The 20,222-nt window shown below is 36.0% G+C and overlaps 1 long non-coding RNA gene across 2 annotated transcripts; it reads right to left on the reverse strand.

Moving 5' to 3' along the window:
- Nucleotides 1–934: 934 nt before the first annotated feature.
- LOC149784041 (uncharacterized) lies at nt 935–16,395 on the reverse strand. 2 transcript variants are annotated; one of them, XR_016413732.1, is made up of 5 exons: nt 16,252–16,395; nt 6,610–12,448; nt 5,158–5,184; nt 3,013–3,039; nt 935–1,911 (listed from the first exon to the last, which is right to left on the reverse strand). It is a non-coding gene; the product is annotated as an uncharacterized LOC149784041 (long non-coding RNA). The 2 variants fall into 2 exon arrangements; XR_016413731.1 differs by lacking the exon at nt 5,158–5,184.
- Nucleotides 16,396–20,222: the final 3,827 nt, after the last annotated feature.

A 20,222-nucleotide genomic window follows, 5' to 3' on the forward strand; every position in this document is an offset into this window, starting at 1 on the left:
TTATATAAATTAGACGAGTAGACTGAATGTGAGGGTTCAGCTATGGTGGTCAATTACCTAAAATAAATTACAGGTCTAACAGCAAACATCGAAAGAAAAAAAGAAGTTGCCGTTCTCCATTCTTCGCAGCTAATGAAGGGACTGTTCATTGTATGGAAATTATTCATTGAATCTAGTGTATTCTATTTATCATACATAAACGTTTCTTTAGCATCCGAAGCAATAATTATATACCTAAGTAGAAACCCCGAATGGTCCTATTTTGTTCCGCGATATAGGAAAAACTTCCTTCGCAATTTTTCTTTGACCTATTCACACGGACCATGTTCATGTCTTACTAAGCAAGAACAAAAACTATTTAAAGTGAAGTAATGATTTAGAACTGATATTCTTGTCAACGAGATATATATGCTCAGCTGGAAAAAGAATCTACTATTTGTGTTGGGAAGAAAATTGATTGTTTTTTAGTTCCAGCTGTTGTCTCATGTGTATACCGGATGATTCTAATTCGCAGATAAAAACAATTGATGAGATCATTTTGATACTTGCCCAGTGTAAAGTATGGTAATTATTATAATCAGTTCGGGATGATTCCAGTTTGTTATTTTGTAATAAATTAACATTTTCTTGTAACATATATACAAGAAAAGAAATAAAAGCATGGGATATATGGAGGGAGAGAGAGAATTAATAAAGTCCTTGAAAAATACCGAAGTTTATTTTCTAATCAGCAAAACAAATGATTTACTCATTCACATCCATCCACACACACACACACACACACACACACACACACACGCATGCATACATGCATACATACATACATACATACATACATACATACATCATGTGTTGCTTTAGGGAGTACGGAGCAGTAGCACCATCAATAATGACTGTAAATAATAATGACAAAAATAACAACAACAAAAAAGTCTGCAAGCCCAGGATATTTAATCGAGTGCTTTTTTCGTAAGAAATTTATAACATTCACTGATTCAAAACAACAATTTCTTTCTTGAACTTTAGCAGACAAAACATGAACATTATGCAAGTGTTGTTCTAATGTTTAATAACATGAACACAGATGTAAGATTATTTACAATGTAACAAATGTAAGTAATTTTTCTTTATTACACGATTGAAAAGTTCAATTAATCAATAGAGCTTAATAGTAATTTTACCCCAACACATTAAACTGCATAATATAAAAATTGTGAAATTTAATTGTGCAAAATCGCATTATTAGATCAATAAAACAGAATCAGTTTACTTGTTTGCTTATGTACACGCATTGCAGAAATGAGATATATTTTAATCGGAGATTAAAGATTTAATTTTAAAATTTTTGATCAGCGATTAACCAGAACCATCTTATTATCTCTAAATCTACAAGATGAAAGTTAACACCTGGTAGACCATCTACATATCGCGATTTGTCTGAATTAAATATGCATAAAGAAATGAAGGAAAGATATATTCAGTGATCCGATTTTCAAACTTCAAAATGTGATAAACACGCAAACACCTCAGATACATTTTATATCTAACACAAGTTTTACTGCATGCAGATCAAATGTGCACACGTTTTTGGTACACGCCCATATTTGACAGAGTCTGGTCAACAGCGGAATCAGGAAGGATTTGTACACCTCAGCGCAATGTTACGTCGCGTTTTCTGTCCTTCAGGTCAATTGAAGCAATGGTGAGGGTTCTCCGGTCGCATCTACACACGTCATGGACGTTGATACAGACCCCCTTCCTAGCCGAACAGCTCCGGACCCCAGTGGTACTAACACATTGCCCTGCGCTCTTCATACATTGTCCGAAAACTTGAGTTTTCACGGCAAACTGGCATAATATGAGACCCAACAAGAAAGGACGCACGAGATTATGCTGCATATCACGTGATACCTGTACCAAGAAAGGGAGCTAACAGTCATTTTTGAAACATATTCATATATTCACACTAGAATAACAAGGCATTCTCCATTTCTTTTCTTTGGTTTATGTTTGTTTGTTGTTGATTTTAATTTCTTCCAAACATAAATCTCGAGATAATTTCCAAAGTTGTAAAATCTGACATAGTTCTAAGAATATCTATATCAAAAATGTAATATACAAATAGATAAACCGAAGTTAAGAAAATTTTACGATCAGAATTTTCTGATTATAATCTTATTATAATTTAAGAGAATGACTGATGATTTTGAGTATCATGATTATAATGTATTGAACCAGGTCGCAGAAGTACTGTCGATTTTATTGTAAAAAATTCAGATTTTCTTGGAGCTAATGAATACAAAATTGGACAGGGAAAAGTTGTAAATTGACGATGAAAATATGTAACATACTGAGTCTATTCTAGTATGCTTTTTTGGATGATATATGAGATCAGACAACGTAACGTATTTGGCTGGACTGCATTTCACCGATCGAACTTTAGTCTTGACATAAAATTAAGTCCATAGTCCACTGCCTTGATTGGCTGCAATTTATGTCTGACTCAAACTGACCAATCATAAGTCGAGACGTAAGACTTATGCGGGTAACATCAGTGCTTAAGTTTGTTTGAAATAACTCTGTATAATAAGATTTGTAGCATATCCCACTCTCTTTTTTTTTTCTTCTTCGTATACAGTCATAATATGTGAGTTGGTGGTGGCAGTGGTCGTTGATGTTGTTGCGGTGATGGTGATGTTGGTTTAAGTGTGATGTTGGTTTAAGTGTATAATTTTATATTCTTTAATGTGACGATTATGATTATAAAAACTCACAACTTGGTCAGCCCCAATACCATTAAGAGCTTTATGCAAAGAAAGCAATTATCTATCTACGTACCTACCTACATATCTATCTACATAACATATTAAGTCTATTCTAGTATGCCCTTTACATATATATATATATATATATATATATATATATATATATATATATATATATATAGTGTAAGCATATGTGTGTGTCTTTGTGCAATGAGAGAGAGAGAGAGAGGGAGAGATCTTTGCTTACGGTTGAAGTTCTCTTGCTTGCAAATGCCTGCGAATTGTAAAATAAGAGACTAACACTACTGAATGATCATTGTTACGTGAAAATGTCAACAAAAATATTAAAAGAAATATCCAGGTGAATGTTATGCATTTAGCTGACTTTACCTCTAATACGGTGTTTCCTTTTCCTGCGTCTTGTAAACACACATATGTCCATAAAGAAATGAAAGATGACTGAATATTTGACGTCTCAACGGCTTTGACTTGAAAGTCATATAATTAGAAGCGGTTAAACATACATATTCATGAACGTTGCATCAAAGCTATTACTACTATTGTTAGCGTAGTAGTAGTAGTAGTAGGAGTTATTAATATTTTTAAATGAGCAAAAACAGAGATCATATGGGTAATTAATCGAACAGATCCGGAAAAACGCTTGTGCCTGTATGTATGTGTGTGTGTGTGTGTGTGTGTGAGAGATAGAGATAGAGAGAGTGGCCGAGTGGTCTAAAGCGCTCTCCGTTACGGATCACTGCCATCACACCTCTGTCTGCGTAGGGTCGAGTCTCGGATTCGGCCAATGTGGGTATGTGAGAAAGCTTGCCAGTAGCTTTTCAAGGGTCGGTGGTTCTTTCCGGGGATTTCCTGGGTTCTTCCTCCACCATTAATACTGGCCGCCATGTATAGCCTATCTTGTGCTGAAAAATGGCGTTAAACCCTACAACAACAACAACAACTAAATACCGTTAAGTGTCTATACTGTCCGCAGCTGTGTTCTGGAAAGATTTGCATGCGCAGAATTGCACAGTTTAATGAACAGGTGACGTAATATCACATATCGTCAATCAGTATCAACTGTTACGATTATATGCTCTTAAAATAGGTAACAGAAAAGATTGAAAGACAACAAGCTTTGTAAAATTTAGCAGACAATTTATTTCCCTAGAAAACAAAGTAAAATGGATAAAAGAACTTACGATATTGCGAATTAAATCCCAAAATAATCAAAGAATTACAGACACAAGTCCTTGTAGTTTAAAGTCCTGAATAAAACGTAGTACAAGTCCATGAGATAACGATAATAAAAAAAACTGAAGGCGATGAGATGTCTGTTATAGCTTGTAGGGTGTTGATGTGTCAGCAGTCTTTTTTGAATCACAGTAATATAATTCCAAGTTTGAATTAAATGTAAATTCTAGTGAATGTCTTTATCCAAGAATATTATCAGAGCACTTTTGTATTTCCAGAGAAAATAATCACTTGAATTCATCCCATCTGGACACAACATAATACACTTTGAAAGCTCTGGATGTTAAAACACAAATGACCAAATCCTCAAAATTACAAGATTATATAGTTCTCTACTTGACCTCAGGTCACAAATACCATTTTCTAAACAAATCATTTACCTATTGGAAAATAACCTTCTAGAACTATCCTGATGTTTACAAAATCAAAGCCATAACCTGGATTGCACTCTCGAAATTCCAAAACTTAGACCCAAATAGAAATATTTACTTTTTCCATTAATAATGATCCTGATATTAAGCTCATACACACAGAGAATAGTTTAGCTATGTATTAGTTGTTTAGTGTTTAATAAATGCTCTTTATTTACACTTTCTAAATACTTTTAGGTTTATTGCATAAATGACAGAAAATGAAATGGGGATTAATAAAACTAATTATAGGTCACTGCGACACAAATAACGACGACCACATACACTGTTAGATCACCCATCTTGCTTTCTAGGAAGAGGAAAATATCAAATATTATCAGGAGCCGAGGTTTGAGAAAAGAGATGAATAGTTACCCTTTATTTATAGTGATTATCATAACGAGGATAGATTGATCTCAGTTTGAAAAATGATCTCTCCGGTGATAGATAAATACACTTTATTTATAGCATTTATCTAAACAAAGAGAGATTGGTCTCTGATTTTAAGCGATAGCTATTCTAGTATGCCTTTTACTTATATATATATATATATATATATATATATATATATATATATATATATATATATATATATATATATATATATATATATATATATATATATGTGTGTGTGTGTGTGTGTGTGTGTGTGTGTGTGTGTGAATGTGTGTATGTATATGTATAGTGTGTGTGTTTGTGCAATGAGAGAGAGAGAGATCTTAGCTTACGGTTGAAGTTATCTTGCTTGCAAATGCCTGCGAAGTGTAAAATAAGAGACTAACAATGATGCCGTTTGTCTAATGATCATTTTTACGTCAAAATGTCAGTAAAAAAATATAAAAAAAAATATCCAGGTGAATGTTATGTATTTAGCTGACTTTACCTCTAATACGGTGTTTCCTTTTCCTGCGTCTTGTAAATACACATATGTACATTTTTGGAGCACAGCAATCGGAATATTAAAAAGCAAATTTCCCAGAAAACATGCTATTCCCACAAACAGTATTCCCTGAAAGATTCATTTATTTTCTGTCAATTTATCTTGGAGCAAACCGCGAAATTAAAATAAAGACAAGACAGATGACTGAATATTTGACGTCTCAACGGTTGTGACTTGAAAGTCGTATAATTAGAAGTGGTTAAACAAACATATTCATGACCGTTGCATCGAAGCTATTACAGCTTTTGTTAGCGTAGTAGTATTAGTAGTAGTAGTAGGAGTTATTAATATTTTTAAATGAGCAAATACAGAGATCATATGGGTAATTAATCGAACAGATCCAGAAAAACGCTTGTGCATGTATGTGTATGTGTGTGTGTGTGTGTGTGAGAGAGAGAGAGAGAGAGAGAGAGAGAGAGAGACTGACCTCTTGGCTGCGTGAATCGCTAGACAGATCTGATCACAGGGGGCAGGAAACGGCTTATTTCACGATGTAAATATTGATTCTCTTCCAAAGCGAGTCTATGCTTATACTGTGCGTTATATTTTACCATGAATTTAAAACCTCGAGACAAACGAGCAACGACGCGAATAATTAGATGGACACCATCGTACATGATGTACGCAAAACGCTTGGTAACATTCATAATGATAGACCAGCGCATTCACTACATGCTTGATTCAAATAATGTAGGCCACTAGCCAAAACAACAAATGACATATATACATTACTGACAATAAGAACCCATGCATGGTGGGTAAGAAATGTTTAAGGTATCTGTTCTCACAGCCTCCTTGTACCATCTTCAGGTAAGAGCCATGTTAAACAGCTGCCGCTACCTAAGAAATCTGCTACTTTCAAACTCATAATGCAGTATAAAATAAAAAGTTTTATTTTTGTTCTGACTGAATAAGGGAAATGCTAATAGGTTGGGTGACAATATCGGAATTTCTCAACTACTAGATCAACTCTTGTTTATTTGGAATTTTTTAAATTTAGTTCTATCAGAGGTGAATAAGTATATTGTTATACAAGTTTTAAAAGCAATTTCTTGTAAATATGAAATTAAAGGTATTCAGCAATACAAATGAGTATGTTTCGCAGATATAAGCACCCCGACCATTCAAATAGTTTACGTAAATTTATTATTTTCATAAAAGCAGACCCTTTTCATAAAAACCGGCACAAATCTGCAATCAATCTTGTCTGCACGCATCGGTGTACATTTTATACACTTACCGGAATTTCTCGCGGTTGTTGAGTTACTGTCGGCTGATGGGTTCTTTGGGCGATATGAACATACTATTTCCGGATCAAATCCTATGTTTGGCGACTTGTAAATCAACGTTGAATTTCACAACCATATTTCGTGTTACCATTTAGAATTTCGCTCTAGATATGGCTATTACTAAATATCGTTAAGTGTCTATACTGTACGCAGCTGTGTTCTGGAAAGATTTGCATGCGCAGAATTGCACAGTTTGATGAACAGGTGACGTAATACCACATATCGTCAATCAGTATCAACTGTTACGAGCATATGCTCTTAAAATAGGTAACAGAAAAGATTGAAAGACAACAAGCTTTGTAAAATTTAGCAAACTATTTATTTCCCTAGAAAACAAAGTGAAAATATAGAAAAGAAAGAACTTATGATATTGCGAATTAAATCCCAAAATAATCAAAGAATTACAGACACAAGTCCTTGTAATTTAAAGTCCTGAATAAAATTTAGTACAAGTCCCGGAGAAATAATAAAAAAACTGAAGGCGATGAGATGTCTGTTATAGCTTGTAGGGTGTTGATGTGTCAGCAGTCTCTTTTTGAATCGCAGTAATACAATTCCAGGTTTGAATTAAATGTAGATTCTAGTGAATGTCTTTATCCAAGAATTTTATCAGAGCACTTTTGTATTTCCAGAGAAAATAATCACTTGAATTCATCCCATCTGGACACAACATAATACACTTTGAAAGCTCTGGATATTAAAACACAAATGACCAAGTCCATAAAATTTCAAGATTATATAGTTCTCTACTTGACCTCAGGTCACAAATACTATTTTCTATACAAATCATTACCTAATGGAAAATAACCTTCTAGAACTATCCTGATGTTTACAAAATCAAAGCCATAACCTGGATTGCACTCTCGAAATTCCAAAACTTAGACCCAAATAGAAATATTTACTTTTTCCATTAATAATGATCCTGATATTAAGCTCATACACACAGAGAATAGTTTAGCTATGTATTAGTTGTTTAGTGTTTAATAAATGCCTCTTTATTTACACTTTTTAAATATTTTTAGGTTTATTGCATAAATGAAGAAAATGAAATGGGGATTAATAAAACTAGATATAGGTCACTGCGACACAAATAACGACGACCACATACATTGTTAGATCACCCATCTTGCTTTCTAGGAAGAGGAAAATATCAAATATTATCAGGAGCAGAGGGTTGAGAAAAGAGATGAATAGTTAAGCTTTATTTATAGTGATTATCATAACGAGGATGGATTGATCTCAGTTTGAAAAATGATCTCTCCGGTGATAGATAAATACACTTTATTTATAGCATTTATCTAAACAAAGAGAGATTGGTCTCTGATTTTAAGCGATAGCTCCGTAGATGGATAATTAAACTTTATTCATCTCGATTATCCAAATGGGAGGGATTGATCTCCTTTGTTTAAGTGATCGCTCCGATGATGGATACTTACACATTTACTCCGTTGATAAGAATCATTATTATCATTGTTGATACACTCAGGCTCAAAACGTTACTGCTTCCTGTTGCTGTTACTGTAGTTGTTCTTGATGACGATGTTTTTGCTAGCCACGTTTCATTCTTGGTTAAAAATCAAAGAAAAAAGCAATAAACAGCACCCCACAAAGAACACCCCCTCCCCCAAAAGGAAAAATGGACTAAGAGAAGATAAATCGCAAGTTAGAAATCTGGGTGATAAAGTGAAATATGACTTATTTTAATATAACTGTTTAATACTATAGAAACTCACTACCGAGATTTCGGTTGCACATATTCCAAGAGATTGCGAACTGTTTACGCCATATACAACACATGGTAAGTGTTTACGATGAAATGACGTTTCACGCCACATATGCCAACCTGATAGGTATTGTTCCCATTGACCTACACTCGTCGTTACTTGAAGTGTGTTCTGATAATAGTGCCGTGAAGTGTGTTGTTGATTTCTAGCCAGTCCTATCACCTAATTACGCCAATATTCATTTGTTAGCCTCTTGACTACTATCATGCTTGCAAGGCTTATATGAGTGTATTCTTGTTTAGTATAATATTGTCCTTGATTCCAGAAACAACAGAAGATAAAATTAATGTTTAAGTTCAAAGTCTAAAACAAATGACATTCTGCAACTTCTTTTACAAAAAAGGTTTCCTTGACGAATGCCAGGTATTTTTAAATTTCATTGGTTCACAGCTGTAAGAGTCGTAAAAATCTCATTTGGCCATGTCCGCTGGTACTACTTGTAGACAAATATCAAAGAACCACGGGTAAAACAAATTAGAACCTAATGTTTGTTTAACGTTCAATATATTATATATTTCAAAAATATGTGAGAAGAGAGAGAGAGAGAGAGAGAGAGAGAGAGAGTTATCCATTGCATTCTCTTCCAAATAACACTTTAATATGTCAAGACCTAGATAATTTTAACATTTTTAATATAATATATACAAATAAGAATGACAAAACATCTGACTTGGTCGCAGTGAATCGACGATGAAAATGGCATCGGATTCCTGGGCTTCGCTTCGTATTGAGACAAGTCCTATATTTGTGTTTCGATGCAATTATGCCATATAGAAAAATATATAAAGGAACACAGCCTGTTCAGACTCATTGCAATTACTTTAAAGCAAATCTAGCCATGGTTATTTAAAAACGATTACTACCAGGTCATCTGTCTGTCTGTCCGTCTCTCTCACCCTGCAACACTTTTATTACCTCAGGATAACAATTTTCGTCTTTTGCAGCTATTATAATTGACTAAATATTTATCTAAATATGTTCGTTTTTCTAACAATCAGAAAAGAATATGTTGTTCAAGTTTTATGCAAGGCAGATCTGGGTCTATGTTGTTTGATGTTTGACTCGACTATTAAGCGGATACATACGGTGTATTATGACAATTAGAAAGAAAAAAGTCTTGAGTGTAAGACTTGCAATCCCGATTTCACAATATCAGATTTCGGTGGCACTCGAGTCCATGATATGTATGAGTTGGTCGTCATCATTATAACAAGTACAACATATAATGAAATAAGCATTACATATAATACAGATGTTACTGCTGCATATTCAGGACAGAGGAGTAAAACACATTATATGAGGCAACATGCACCACATGACATAGTAAGCAATATATATAATGATGAAGCCATTGCTGCCCATAATATCTAAGCTAACACACGTATTTTCTAAACTAATGCACATAACAACAAAACCGTTGCTAAAACTATTAAAATCGCAGATTTTGATTAGAAACCAACAGCAAACAATAAAGAAATCTCATAATATACATAATATAACGAAGAAAGTACTGAATGTAAAACAAACGCAGATTATTACCAAAAGAAAGGATAAGAGAACTTGATCTTTCCATACCGAATATTAACGAATGGCCACGTACAAATCTCTAACATGTATGATTGTCACGTTGTGTGAGAAAATTTGTTACCAATTCCTGCTCATGTTTATAAATGTCTTCTGAAAGAATTCGTAATTCAAAGTACTTTGGGTATCGTCAATGCGTATTATATAATATTACGACACTAGACAAATTCTGAAACAAAGAAAAATCTGTCCGTGAATTAGCCATTGTGTTAACTTTAATTCCTTTGAGGAAACTTGCCACGAGGCAATCAACTCTTTTGTTTGTAATTAGCAGTGATGTCTCAAAATCGGCTTCGGCTTGGAGGCCGGAAACCCGACATTGTAACACCTGAGCGATACCACCCCATACCGATTTTAAAGAGATCATCAGTATCCAATCAGAACTAAGATAGTCGAATTTTGGGCAGGTTTCTCACGCAGCAGACATTATTCTGTTTAATCCATTGTGAAAAAAGCAGTACGCGACTGGACATTGGCGAAAGGAGACCGTAGGGAATTGTAGACGTTAGACTGCGCTGTGAGTGCCGAAGTTGTGCTCTCGTTAAAATGGCGGGAAGTTAGTTGTATGAAGTTCGGACTAGATTGGAACAAAAGCTTCTGAGGAAGCTTTCCGGGTGGGAACGGACGCCACCCATAGATTAGAGAGGAGAAGACATGGAGAGCACGTAGAGATAGGCTGTTGGGCAAGGAAGGAGGGCCGGAGACGGAAACTAGGGTACCGGAAGTACCGACAAGGAGAACCTGGAAAGGAATGCAAGGCGGAAGCGACAGATGAGTAACATAGAAGGGACATGGGAAGGAAACACTCTCACGTTTAGTTTCACGGGATGAAATAATTGGCAATTTTGATAGGTCGTGCAGTGATTGGAAGCAATTGCATAGACAATTTGTTCTACATTTGTTGAATACTGTGATATAGTTTATGAACTTGTTATACCTTTCACCTTATTAATTTCATAACAGTTCCGTAGGGGGCACGTGACAATGATACTATTATATCTTCATATTAAAAATGTTAATGTTATCAAGCATTCTCTTGTAGGATCCAGGAATACGACTGGTGCATATCTGTATTTTTCTATACGCTATGATATCTATCTTAGGATTTCAGAGTAACTGTGATCGTAGATGAAAATTAATCACAGTATTTACATGCAGGTTTACCTGTTACGCACCAATTTATTCACAAGCTACTTTATAGCATCCTTTTTTGCAGAGGTGTGGATAGTCAAGAGGGTATAGTGATTGCTACATGCTGTTCAGGCGACAAGTTCAGGGATCGAATCTCCGAAGAGTATCAATGAAAAATTCTCAAACCTGCATAATGATATTAATTATATGTATTTTATTAAAAAATCGGTTAATGTCACGAGGCATTCGCTTGTAGGTTCCATGGATATCTGTGTTTGGTATATATATATATATATATATATATATTAATTCCGAAATTATATTTTACTTACAATGAGTGTTTGAATTTATTTGTAATCAACCACTAAATTAATTCAAAGGCACGTGCATTACTTTTTGTCACGGTCTTTAAATTTTTACAAGGAAGAAAGAAAACAAAAGAAGTAGGTTAAAGCATACGTTTATTTATATGTGGCAACATGGTATTACAATTGCAGGCATGCTAACTTTGAAAAGCGATGTTGGACTTACTAGCCGATGTGACTTTTCAGTCGGTTTTCAGGGCAGTCATGTAATTCGGTGTTGTGTAATATTGAAACCTAGATATTACTTTTAAACCTGTGTCGTGAAAAGTGACATCTATTCTAAGGTCCTTTAATAACGTTCTACGAAGTTCTTAATCTATAGATTAATAATTTCATTGAACAGAAACAGTTGGACGTATTTATTATATGTTCAAGATGGGTATATTAATATTCTAGCACTCCCTGTCTAGACGGCGTGGTCAGAGAGGTTGTGGAATCTTTGTTAACCATGTCAACACTCTGTGGAAAAGGAATTGAAAAGTAATGTATCTTCCGCATCAGTTGCTCTATCATCCACATCTGTTGCTGTATTTAATTATACATCTAGGATGCTGCTACTAAAGTTTGTATGCTGAAAATTACAATCTCTAACGCGTAAGGGGACAAATAGCGTCATCATTGTCAGATCACCAGAGGAATCAGGGACGATGATGATGCCGATCTTTGCCTTCTGAGAATCATGCTACTTCGACCTTTTCCTCGATCTCGTTCATAACGTTGCGCTTTTCTGGGATGCATCTACACATGCCATGGATGCTGACACATTCACCATTCATAGCTGAACAGCCTTCGATCCCGGAGGTGCTAAAACAATGTCCCCATCTCTTCATACATTGTCTGAAAGCTTGGCTTTCCACGGCAAACTGACATATTATGAAGCCCAACACAAACAGATGAACGAGATTCCGCTGCATGTCACGTAATACCTGTACCAAGAAAGGAAGGCAACCGTTGTTTTAAATTTATCATAATTTATTTACATGCAGAAAAACACGGTTTAGTTCATTTCTTTACTGTTTTTACTTTGATTTCTTTTTTTATTTGTTTCAAGACAGTAACCACGATATAAAGTTCAAAATCTAAAAACGTCAGACATAATTCTAAGAACAGTTATCTACATCAAAGAGTTAGCACAGGAATCAATAAACCAAAGTTGAGAAACCTTTTCAACCCGAATTTTCAGATTCTAATCTTATTATAAATTAAGACTCTATTAATTTTAGCAGACTTTGATTTTAGTTTTGAATTTCATGTTTAAGGCGTTTCGAATCAATTTGAGGGAGACCTATCAATTATAAACTGGCATATGCCCTCATAAATACCCCAATACAATCCGAAATCTATGGATCGCTTTGGTTGTTTATTTGAGAATCCCAATCATTTTGCTCTTTTCATACACTATCTTATTTTATCTCAGCTGTGGATGAGATTCAAAACAGTAAACCATAGCTACCAACTTCACTCGCTTATAAAGCGAGTTAAACTACAATGAACGTTATCCCTTATCTGCTGTATCATACTGGGCTGGCTGATCAGGGTCTATGTTGTTTGTTCTACTAATGATTCCTAACAAGCTGCATAGACTCAGATGTTCTAGCGAAGTATGCGACGGTAGATCAGGGTCCGTGCAGTTTGTATTACGTGTCTACCTGTCTCAAAAATGCTCATGTGCATTCGTTAACAGTATTTGTTTGTAATGCTTGTAGTGTGAAACACGATAGATCCTGTACGGGTAGATGAGTTTATCTCACTGAGAATAGTAGACAGCAATAGGTAAATAATGCACCATCCCGGTTAAATCGTACATGCAGTCAAAGAACATAGAGAAGAAGTCAAGGTGGCACATTTCAAAGATACAGCTGATGAAGATCAAAAAATGTCCGTCCTCCATCAAAATGCTCAACACCTTTTGTAAGGAAGGAAGCGGAAGAAAATTGAAATTAGATGTTATTCATATATTACAAAACATAGTCACAAAATTTGACATTTTATAGTGGTTGTGGTGGTGATGGTGAGTCGTGATTTGAACCTTACCCTAGCGGCAAGAGAAGATAAGTCCTCATTCAAACTATTCAACACCTTTTGTACTGGGAACGCCAAAGGAAATTGAAATTTGAAGTTATTCATAAGTTAAATATTACATTTTTGGTGGATATTGGGCGGGGTGGGTGGGTCGTAATTTGAATTTTCCCGGTTAATGCTTAGTCTTGACTGTTATGTCCAATGTTCTTTTTCTTCGATGAAATAAGATGTACAAATTTGGCAAAGGAAAGGTTGCCATATATGATCTGTTCTAAAATGTAATTTCTTTGCAATCAGAAAATGTATTAATTAGCTTTCAATTAAAAAGAAGGAATTATATTATCCGAAATAAAAGTTATAATAGCCTGCATTTCACCGACAGAACTTAAATCTTGACTGAAACTTTAGTGCCTAAAGCGCTCACCGTTCCGGATCACTGCCATCTCACCTCTATCTGCGTGAGTTCGAGTCTAAGGCTCGGCTAGCGTGGGTACGTGGGAAAGCCTGCCAGTAGCATTTTGTGGGTCGGTGGTTCTTCCATGGGTTTTCCCTGGTTCTTCCTCCACCAGTTATGCTGGCCGCCATGTATAGCCTATCTTGTGCTGAAAAATGGCGTTAAACCCTAGAACAACAAGAACAAGAACAACAAACTTAAGTCCAAAATCCAGTGCTTTGATTGGCTCAAATTGACCAATCGTAGGTAGAGAATTAGCTTAAGACTTGTATTGGTAACGTGTGTGTGTGTATGTGTGATTATGATTTTTAACGTAGCTTTAACAATTTTTCTGTCATATCGCTATGATGTCTGCACTGTGGCAGTTTACAGTGATGCATCATTCCGAAGACACGTAGCATTATGTCCCACCCAGTCACATTATCCTGACACCAGGCCGACCAGTCCTAACACTAACCTCTTAATTCTGACAGCCCAGCGAGGCAGCTGTTAGTACCATAGTACCAAAAGAACGCTGTCCATATGACTTTGTTTTCATAGTGGGAATAATGAGTATACGATTGTCAGAAGAGGAGCGTATGTATCTTGCTGGTGTGTACACATGGGTGAGGACGGATAGGTATGTTGGACTAGAGCTAGAGAACTAAGATAGTCGAATTTTGGGCGGGTTTCTTACGCAGCCAGACATTATTCTGTTTAATCCATTTTGAAAAAAGCAGTGCGCGACTGGACATTGGCGAAAGATGACCATAGGAAATGGGAGACACTTGACTGCGCTCCGAGTGCCGAAGTTGTGCGCTCGTTAAAAGGGAAGGAAGTTAGCTATATGAACCTCGGACTAGATTGGAACAAAGGCTTCTGAGTAGGCTTTTCGGGTGGGAACGGACGCCACCCGTAGATTAGAGAGGAGAAAACGCGGAGAGCACGTAGAGATAGTGCATTCGTTAAGAATAATTATTTGTAATGTTTGTACTGTGAAACACGATAGATCTTTTACGGGTACCTGTGTTTATCCCCCTGAGAATATTAGACAACAATAGGTAAATAAATCACCATACCGTTTAACTCGTACATGCAGTCATAAAACATTACAAAAAAAACAACGGTGGCGTGTTTAAAAGATACAACTGATGAAGATCCAAGAGAGTCCGCCCTCCATCACAAGACTCAACACCTTTTGTAAGAAAATTTAAATTTAGATGTTATTCATATGTTACAAAACATAGTCACAAATTTGACCTTTTATGGTGGTTGTGGTGGTGATGGTGAGTCGTGATTTGAACCTGACCCTAGCGGTTAAAGAAGATCTGTCCTCATTCAAACTATTCAACACCTTTTATACTGGGAACGCCAAAGAAAATTGAAATTTGAATTTGTTCATATCTTAAATTTTCCATTTTTGGTGGAAAGTGGGTGGTGGTGGCCATAATTTTAAATTTCCCTGGTAGTTCTTAGTCCAGGCTGTTATGCCCTATGTTCTTTTTCTTCGATGAAATAAGATGTACAAATTTGGCAAAGGAAAAGTTGCCATATTGAGTCTATTCTAAATGTAATTCCTTGCAATCATAAAACGTATTAATTAGCTTTCAATTAAAAAGAAGGAATTCTATTATCAAAATAAATGTTATAATAGCCTGTATTTCATCAACAGAACTTAAGTCTTGACTTAAAATGAAGTCCTTTGTCCAGTGCTGTGATTGGCTGAAATTAAAATCTGACTCAAATTGACCAATCGTAGGGACAGCCTTAACTTAAGACTTGTATTGGTAAAATTGGAGCTTTATTTCAATGGAATAACAATAAATAACAGGATGAGAGAGAGTTATTTTATATTCCACCGTCTTGCCTTCCATTATTTCCGTCCAAGAGTATTGGAGGTGAAGGCAGCGTTTGAGTTGTTGGTAGTAGTAGATGTTGTTGTTGATGGTAGTGGCATGGTTGTGGTGGTGGTGATGCTGTTGATTTTAGTGTTTCAACGGACATTTCTTTAAGCTCACTATAATAATTATTTTCCATCAAAATGATAACAGTGGACAGAATGGAAACAGATCAGAATTCAAGGACCTCTAATAGCCGTTGAGACGTCTATGCAAGCAAAACAAATTACTACCGGTTTTAACTGGCAAGATAGAAATAAAAATATATATTTGAATCGATGATACGTTAATTGTTTAAGACAATAACTAGCTTTATGTGCAACTAAGAATTTAAGTTAAAACAATTAATGAGAGAGAGAGAGAGAGAGAGAGTTACCTCTTGGCTACGAGATTCGCTAGATAGATCTGGAAACAACTCTTTTTCAAAACGTAAATGTTGTTTCCTTTCAAAAGCGAGTCTATTTATAAAGTCGTATTTTAGTTAATACACTGTCATGCAAGATGGACGCTCTAACTCTTTTGCAGCAGTAACACAGGAAGACCAGTATATTAAATCTGAAAGCTTTACAATAATGTAGGCTAATGGTTCAAATCACAAACTACACATATTCATGAATGACAATAAGAAAGTACGCAAGTTTGGTAAGAATGATTGCTTAACGATCCGCATCAAATACAAGGTAAACTTCGATGGGACAAAGTTCTCGAAAGAGCTCTTTGAATGAAATGCTCGCATAAACCAACATGAGTGATCATTTTATAGTCTGTAACGCTGGTATAAATACACAAATCTGCAAGCCTGTTTTGTTCTGAGTTGGCTGAATGAACAAGTTCGATGTGTCGAAAGTACACATCAAGAGCTTTGTTTATAGGCCATATCGAACGTGTGTTTTCGCCGAATCAGAACAAAACATCAATGCAGTTTTGTATTTATTACATGCGTCTTCATCTTCGCCTTCTAGATAATTTTAGCTTTACTGTGTGAATTAAAGGGGTCGTCCATTAATTATGTCAACAAAATGGGGAGGGGGTTTGAAGAAGTTTGACAATTGTTGACATGGGGGAGGGAGGTTCAAGATAAATTGACGTCAACAATGTTATTATTGCTTGAACGGATCTGCAAAATATGTCACCTCTATGTTGCTTCACAAATCATGTTGAAAAAGCATGTTCAACAGCACCGACAACGCGATATTGGGCCTAGGCAATTACAACAAGCTCCTCAGCCGCAAAGAATTCGACCAATACGAGTGGCTGCTAAAAGACAGAGAGAGCTGATGGCAATTATTGCTCATGGAGAGATGTTAAGCGCAGAATGGTTAGATGAAGATGATGTTGACTTGTCGGGTGTATCGGTTCCACAAGAAATTAATGAATCAGCCACTATGACCATTATAACAATTGAGGAACATTTGGCTTCCCCATGGGAAGATGATAGAAACTAGAATATAAACTCTCGAGTTTTTCATGAATTTATTTGTAGACCTTTTAATGTCCATAATTCTCTTTTTAGCATAAAAGCCAGCCGTATAAAATATTGTTAGTTTGGGGGGGGGGGGGTACAATTTTATTAGGGGGGTCACTGAAAGTTTGACAGTTGTTGACAATCGGGGTTGGGGGGTGGGGTAAACAAATTGCCTAAAAATGTTGACATAATTAATGGACGTCCCCAAAGAGAGTTAATAAAGTTTTTACTTACTTAGTTGGATTAAATTGATTTTCGTTCCAATGGAGCATGTATCACTGTTTAATACACGCACAGCGTGCTATTTAATTACTCCTGGGGGAAGGAAGGAGAGCCACATCCCCCAGGCTTTAATGTGTTCATGGAACACTTATTAATTAGGCCGTCAGATCGAGGTACTACTTAGTTCCTAGCGATCTGGATGTATGGCCGAGGTGAGTGGGATTGGACCCAGCACGCACCCATTGCTAAGGTTGCATTGCTTTGCTGATTGAGACGAGTGGGATTGGACCCAACGCGCACTCGTGTATTTGGCTATGGGGGCGTGCACTGCACGCGTGATGTTTGATGTCCAGTCGTGATAGCGGAGGAAAAGGCGTATGGATCGGGAGGCGGTTCGTGGTACAGTTTTGGCGTTTCTAAGCTCCAGGGTATAGTTCTAAAGTGTCGTCCTGCATAGTTTGGAGGATAACTCTGCTGTTTTAGAGTAGGTTAAAGATACTTCCTTATGCAGAGAGCTTTTTTATTTTGCAGCCTTGTGCTGCGGGATCTGACAGTCTTTGGAGTTTAGACCACCTTTTATATTGATAATTTGGGGTCGTTTTGTTCCTAATCTGCTTTAGTGTGGACGATCCTGATGGGCTGGGTTCAAGACCACCTTATACAATCTGGTTTTGGGTCCTGTCGGTAACTCTAGGTATTTGTTGATGGCTGTCACCATGGGTTTGTGTGAGTGAGTTCGTAAAGGTGTTAATTTTCATTCCAGATGTTGTTTAAGAGACAAGGAAACTGTTAAGAGTAGAGCAGGAAGGCAGTATGGATAAACTTTGTAAATTTTAAAAAAAAAATTATTATTTTTTTTTTCGTCTTGAATTCCTTATTTATTTTGATTCCTTATCTTATTGGCTTGGAGTGAAAATTTGTTTTATGGTTGTTTGTATGTTATTATGTAGTCCTGTTTTTATTAATTCCTATTTTCCTATTTAATTTTGTTGTGGCCTTAATTGTTTTTTATTATTCGGGCTATGAACGGCTGTGTCAGTCTGTGAACCAACGAGACCTAGTAGGCCGTCATAATTCCCAAACAGTGATTTTGTAATATTCGTCCTTAATTGGTTTTCATTATTCTGGCTATGGACGTCCGTGTCAGTCTGTGAACCCACGAGACCGAGCCGGCCGTCATAATTCCCAAACAGTGATTTGTAATATTTTTGACTGGTCTTTGATTTACTTTCTTAGATTTTTTGATTAGATTGGATTCGTGTATAAAACTTATAATATTTTCGAATGTTAGATTAATATTGGGGTTTGTGTTCATCAAGAATTCTGGATATGTTGCAGGAGATCCAATATTATCCTGTTTAACATTAAACTTAGCCCTTTCTTTTTCAAGTGTGTGGCAGTTGTTAAAAATATGCTCTAGGTCTTCTGGGACCCTGCAGTTGTAGCAGTTAGGGTTATGTGATTGTGGTCCTATGTACTGTCCGAAGCTGTTAGCCAGCGTGGTTTTGCCCGTGAGTATTCTATTTATGAATTTTTGTTCATTGCCTTTTGTTTTGGGTGGTTTCCTATTTCTACAGACTTCTTTAATGATGGTTTTTAGTTTCCTGCCTTGAGTGATTGTGTTCCATAATTCGTGCCATTTATTATCATTGAGGGTTTTAGATATGCTATAGAATTCACATATGCTATAATCTAGGTTGATGTGAGTAATTTCGTTTAGTTTTTGTTTAGCTGTTATATCTGCCATATCGTTACCTGGTATGTTAATATGGGATGGTATCCACATAAATTTTACTTGTAAGTTATTATTGTTCAGATTTTTAAAACAATAAATTGGTTTGCCTAAGATAGTTTTCTCTTGATTTGGTGTTGTTATTAAGTATTGAGTTTATGACGCTTAGCGAGTCACTTATTATTACCGCTTGGGGTATTTTGTTGTCTTTGATCCATCTGAGTGCTTCAAGTATGGCCCAGAATTCAGCTGTGTATATGGAGCAGAGGCTAGGTAGTCTTCGTCCTACTTTAATGTTAAGTAAAAGGATTACGTAAGCTGCTGCTGTTCTGGGTGGTTCTGTTATTTTGGATCCATCAGAGTAAATCTTAATGTAGTTGCCATATTTTGAGTTGATTTCTTCTGTACAGATTGTGTTTAGTTTGAGTTCCTGTTCGTTTTTATTGCCACATTTCGTAATGAGGGTGTTAACTGAGGGGTTGATATTTATCCATGGTTCTTTGTCATAGTAATTTGCAATTTCTGCTTGGAGGTTGTCTATAGGAAGTTGTTCAACTAATTGATAGACTAATTTCCCTGCTGGTATGTTTTGTGTTAATTTAGTTCTAAAAGGTATTTTGCATTTATTTATAGCTAGCCGGGTGGGGTGTGTGTCGGGGTGTGTTGCTAGCCTGGCTGCATATCTGAGGGTGAGTTCTTGTCTTCTAAGGTGGAGCGGCAGTTCTCCTTTGTTTGTTTGTTTAATTGAATTATAGAGGTGTTCGTCTGCAATAGACATGTACCTCTTGTTTATGGTGCCAAAGGCACCTTTTTGCTTACTCCTGGGGGAAGGAATGGTGCCACATCCCCCAGGCATTTATGTACTCACAGAGTACTTCTTGATTATAGCCGTTAGGTTGTAGAAACATTTTGTTCTTAACAACCTAAA

The sequence above is a fragment of the Sinohyriopsis cumingii genome, chromosome 14 (assembly GCF_028554795.1).
Source record: "Sinohyriopsis cumingii isolate HCF-2022 chromosome 14, ASM2855479v2, whole genome shotgun sequence".
In the NCBI taxonomy this organism is placed as follows: domain Eukaryota; kingdom Metazoa; phylum Mollusca; class Bivalvia; order Unionida; family Unionidae; genus Sinohyriopsis; species Sinohyriopsis cumingii.